The sequence below is a fragment of the Myotis davidii genome, unplaced genomic scaffold (genome assembly GCF_000327345.1).
Source record: "Myotis davidii unplaced genomic scaffold, ASM32734v1 scaffold49, whole genome shotgun sequence".
In the NCBI taxonomy this organism is placed as follows: Eukaryota; Metazoa; Chordata; class Mammalia; order Chiroptera; family Vespertilionidae; genus Myotis; species Myotis davidii.
Window position 1 is genome coordinate 1,954,877 of NW_006300375.1, and position 6,339 is coordinate 1,961,215.

Genomic DNA, 6,339 nt, shown 5'->3' on the forward strand with positions numbered 1-6,339 from the left:
TGAATTTATGGAGAGATTTCCAAAGAGATTAATTCTATGGATATGCTCTGAGGAATAATAAGGAAGACTTGAATTTTCTTCATAAATCACTTGTTAATGAAAAAAATTGTTAGCTAATAAACAAACCATTTCCTAGTCATTCCCATAAGGTGACAGCTGCTCCTGTAGCCAAGGCGGTGAAATGAAACCTGGCATATAATTCTAACCCCACCCCCAGCCACAAAAGCAAAAATGGGGGGCTCAAATAATATTTAACACCTGAGACCATACAGAATATGAAAAAAAATATATATGTAATTTAAGTCTCTCTTTTTTTTCTTATTCTTGAAGTCTAGAGATATCTGTGCCCTTAAAAAGCAGAAGGCACTATGTTTTTTGAGTCACCATCCCCCAAACAGTTGGTTTTGCCATTATAATAAATCCTTTTAAAGAGCTTTAACTCTAGATTTCAGCATTTCTGTTCCCTATTGTTATCCATTTCAAATTCTTTATAAACATTTTTTTTAAGAAAAAAGGTTGCTTCTTGATAACACAGATTGTATTAAACTTACATCTGAGGTGCAACATTCTTTTCAGTGGGTAATAAGGGGAAATTATATGCATCTGCTTTGCCTGAGTCGGATGTAAAGTAATCCTTTAAACAGTACTTACTAATTTCTTCAGGTTGTTTATATAGTGCAGATCTGCTTATTTATTTATTCAGTGAGAAGGTGTGTGATATACCTTTTCTGAACGCAAATAACTTATAACTTCATATCCGGAAACGCTCAACAGCCAACCTGCTCATTTCATTTGTATTCCATGGATGCCTCATTTGTTCCTCCTCACTGCCTAGCCTGTATTAACAATGGGATTTTTGTCTTCCTCGAAAAAACTTCCTTGTTCCATTTGAGTTGAGGTGGAGACGCTCTCTCTTAAATAAAAAACAAAAACAGGTATTTTGGTAAGTTCCGTGTCTTATTATTTCCATATGTTAACATTCAGAAACACCTCATTCACTTATCAGATAATCTAATAAAGAAGCTGTAAGTGATAACTAGCTCTTTAAATAGATGGAAAAGGAAAAGGAAAAACCCATGTTTAAAACATTCAGAAATGTTGAAAAATATGATTGATTTAAGCAGTCAAAAAATATTTATCAAAAGAAAAAATCAATCATGTTCTTTTAACTGGATTTTGGCCACTTTCGCCAACATGGATACTAATCATAAACACAATTTTATACTTCCCTTTTTTGTCACCCTCTCCCATCCCCCACTCAGATGTAGTGACCTAATAAAACTTACCTACTAGCCCCACAAACCAAATTTCCAGGTAGGGGAAGCTACCACCTCACCTCACCACTAAAGAACTCCCCCTATAATTTTTGAAGCTCTTAAATGTTTACATTTCTCTTAAAATCTATAGGCACAAATAATGCGGCTGGCCAGTTTCTGGTCTCTCTGCATTGCTTTAACATTTATCATTCTTTTTGAAAAACAAGGAGTCTTTTATCTAAAGTACCTACTTACCTTAAAGTGTCATGAACATTGATGTCACAAGAGAAAACACACAATTGTTTGTTTTTTTCAAACTGTTACAAATTCAGTCTAGAGGAACAAGCTTGCTTTACTGTAAACTGTATTCATGGGGTGCGGGGAGGGCTAGGGAGGCGTGGACGCTTCCCCAGATTGAATTTCCTTTGTCTTTTACCAATTCCTCCTCTCAGCTCATGCTTTCACATGTTGCTTATACCAAAAGCATTCACAAGGGTAAGATGATGAAAAGTTTAACAATTTCTTAAATATTACTTTTAACCTGCCACCCCCAGTTTCCAGTGACTACTGTAGTAGATCTTAAATAGCTATCAATTTTGGCTAGAACAAATAATACATCAACTATTTCATTTTTCCAATTAATAGGATGTTTCTGATCTTCTAAAGAATGTTTTCACCCACACAATTCTTTTTACAAAGAAAAAAAGCTTCAGATTCCCTGTACCAGAAAAACCCTCATTAAAAATGAATTTCCGACATGAGATATCAGAGCAAGGGCAAGTGTTCAATTATGACATTTGCTTTAAATCTGTTGATCATAGGCCTTTCTCATATACTAATGAAACATTCGCTTGAAGGATAAAAAGGAAATAGCAGATGTTAGGTAAAAAGTAATATAGTTTTGTCCTTTTTTACATAACTCAACTGAACAACATCTTAGAAAGACTACTGATATTTTTTGTTTGTTTTTCATATTTTTCTCCCTGGTGTCGTTTTTTAAAAAACCAACACATTTTGAAAGTCTTAACTCAGTAATTTATCTTAAAGAGGTCACCTGCCTCTATGAGTGGCACACACTTTGGGGGTGTTTCTGTATCTGACCACGATAAAACGGGCATGGAGTGAGATTGCAAGGAAAGACAAGGGTGTTTAATAAAGTGTACCATCACTTTAGGCACATTTAATCCACTAAACCTTTTAGATACAGCTAAACTATACATATTTCCCTACATTCTTTTATACACAAATATAGCAAATCTTTGCACCTTCCATTCACTGAAAGATTCCAAGTATCTATAACATGGGGAAGTACTTGGAAGAGCACCTCCCAAATTAGAACAATTTCAGCTCTTAAATTGCAATGTTTGTTATCCCAATTTATTTTATAATAAGTAGCAAAATTAGAGAGTGAACCTTTAAAAGTAGCATATTCACATTGGTTTTATGTAATTCATCAAAAGATCAGAAATACATTTCCAACGGAGAAATGCTTCTATATATATCTTCTCTGACTATATAGTTGTTGGTTTTTTTTATTGAAAAGTAAGAGTTAACCGACCTGTTGTGAAAATGAAGTGTTGTGTCTCCAGAAAATCAAGCAAACTACTCAGAAAACTGCTGTCTGTGTAATGCATTTCAATATGGAGTGGGGTGAGGTGAAACACCATTGATTAATTTGACAGAAATGTACACAACAGCATGATCATCATATTAAGTACCTGCTCAAATTTGACTCTGTCGTAGGAATTAATCATCTCTGAGAACTTGAGACTTAAGATATTAGGAACTCAATTGCAAATAGACTTAATTATATCACATGATGTAGATTGTGGGTTATGATGTAATTACAAATTGAGAGATTGCTTTGAGAAAGAAACAAAAATAACATTTTCCCTTTTAACTTAAATAAAATTCAACATTAAAAGGTCAATATATATATTTTTGACTTTTATAAAGATGTAAGTTCTGTAAAATCAGTGGCTGAGGTGGCAAATTCAGCAGGCCGGATCATGTCAAGGCTTAGGCCACCGATTCTCAGAGGAGGGGTCAGGTAGGGAAAAGGGTGAATCAAAATCTCCAGGCCACACATGCAGCCAGATTTTGTAAGTTCTGATAAATACCCACCCAGGTCCACCGCTCTCTGTTCAGAAAAGCTTTAACCTTGATTATCCCTTGCTTTGATGATTATATCTATATATCTATATATCTATATATCTATATATCTATATATCTATATATCTATATCTATCCACACACACACACACACACAGCCCACAACTGGAACGTTGGAATGACTGAACAACTTGAATGACCGGTCACTATGACGCACACTGCAGCTGGCCAACCGGCCTGATGGGGGCGGGGCTGGCCAGCCAACCTCCCGTGGCCCTTCCCCCCAGCTGTCTCCCCACCTCCACCCCTTTACCCATTTACATCTATATATCTATATATCTATATATCTATATATCTATATATTTATATATCTATATATCTATATATCTATATATCTATATCTATCATCTATCTATCTATCTATCTATCTATCTATCTATCATCTATCTATCTATCTATCTCTATATATAGTTGAAAATGGTGAGTTATTTAATCCTGACCAAAGTAAAAAAACTGAAAGAGGTAAACACATACTATTCCTAATACTTTTGTTAAGTATTTTATAGTCATGTAGTTTGTCTTTTTCTTTTCTTTTTTTAAATCATAGTAAAACATCTAGATATGCTTATCCTTTTTACACTATTTTATAATTTAATCATTCTAGGACAGTTATGCTTACCTAAAGAATTTGTGATTTTTTCATTCTTAATTAAACATTATACAGATAAGTAAATGTTAATATGAATTTATAAAACTTTCAAACTTCTGAAAGGATACAAGGATCATAAAAAAATGGAGAGTAGGACAAATGTCAAATATAAATAATTATATCAAAGTTTTATCATTATTATTATTATGTGTCTGTGTTACCAAATTCCAGGCTTTAACATTAATTTAAATTATTTGTTTTATAAAATGAAATAAGTCTTTCCTGATTTTGTGGTTTAAAATCCAGATTGAATGTCTTTCTTCCCCATGGAATCAATTTTGACCCTCTTTTAACTGATTTTACCTACAACCTTTTATTTGTCAGGATTAGTCTCTATGCTAGTGAAATGGATACATTTCTAAATTTGCTTATCCCATTAAGTTTTGACAAATATAAACTTGCTCTCTTACTCTAAGTAACTAGACCTAGAGAAAGAATAAATATTTTGAGCCATTTAAAATATATATTAATGAAAATGGCATAACCATTTAAGGTATTTAAACTGATTGTTTGTGATATGTCAATAGGATAATTCATTAGTCCCGTTCTGCCAAAGTGGCATGAATTCCTCTGCAGAATGAATGTCTATAGAGAATAATCCACGGAAGACAGACAAGCCTCTTGTCATTTGTAGCCTTAATCCATTGCCCGGGGTGTGAAAGGTGCTCAGGATAACAAGTGTGGGAATCAGTAAAATCAACATTATTTTTGGATTTTATTTTCTTAACAATACTGACTGGTCAATGGGCTGTTGGAAACTGACAAATACAATATGGATCTGTTTGATGAGTCAATCCAACTAGTGAAGTAGAAAGAGAATCCCTCATCCCTTTCCCCCATTTTACTCCCTTTAAATCCTCTTCATTTTCTTCCTCCTCCTCCACCACCTACAGAGAGAGAGACAGAGAGAGAGAGAGAGAGAGAGAGAGAGAGAGAGAGAGAGAGAGAAGCGCTCTTTATTGGTCTGTAGACATTAACTGTATGACAAAGCTCAGACTATTTTTTTTATGAGGCTACTAAACCACTTTCAATGCCTGTTTATGTATTAAATTGTGAGACCCACCCTCTTCTTTCAGCTGAGACATTTTTGTATTGTTGAAGGAGAGTTCTCTCTCCTGTTTCAAGTGTGTATGTGGTGTGGCTTGGAGGGTGGGGAGAGTGCAGGGCAGATAGAGCTGGGGAGTGAAGAGTAAAGAAGGAAACGTCTGTCCTATTAACCTTTAGATATCACACTCCACAAAATCTTATAAGAATATCAGCTTTTGGGGAAAATTAAAAGAAAAAAAATGGAAGAGGAAAGTTAAACACCTCAGACAGTGTTCCTATTTAGGAAAGAACTAATGATGTTGTATGACCGCCGGAATACATTCACGTGTCCGCAGAAAAAGTAGGAACCCTTATCAGCTACTGAAGACACGGAGATATCCTCTCTCTGTCAGTCCTTGATACTCAGCAGGGACTTTGGTGAACTTTGTCATCTTCCTCTGCCCTCTAAACCAAAACTCTGGAAGTGGCTTTAATTAATGAGATGTGATGCATTAAAAATGTTAGCCAGAGCATTCCAGAAGCTGGAAAACCCTAGCTCTTTTTAAATTCTGAGTATCCTTTTGAGAATACCCTGTTGTAATTTATAATTCTCGGTGGACCTATATTTGTCTTGAACTGATTGTTGAAATGGGCTTTACTAGGAATTTCTTTGCTGAGATTGCAGTGGGGCGGGGAAGGGGTGGCTGAGCCAAGTGTGCTTGTAGGGAGGAGGGAAGGCTCTCTAACGAGGCTTTAAAACCTTCCCTGGTTAAAGTTATATTGATGGAAGCACATGCAGATACACACATATGCATATGCAGATCTTTCTATATACATATACATTCAGGCGGATAATGCGCAAGTTCTGCAGACTTCTATCAGGAGCATGAGTTACACATTATGTAGGTAGCCGAATTCCGATTTTTAAAATCAGAATTGCACCTAACGTGGCTATAAAACAACGCTCGCCTCTGCAAGTAAATTTATGGCTACATGCCTTTCACAGGCACGCTGGAGGGTTCTGCTCCCGGCTCTAATCTCTAGGAGATGTTTTTTGCATGTGTTGTGTGACAGGAGGGAAGGGGAGTGGGTTGAGCTCGCCTGCTCTCCCATTGTCAGCCAGTCTAGTGAGTGCTGGGGAGACCTGTCTATGGGATCTTGTGTCATCTCTCCCTACATGTGTACAGGAAAAGTCCGCGCTGCTCACGGTCTCTCTCTCTCTCTCTCTCTCTCTCT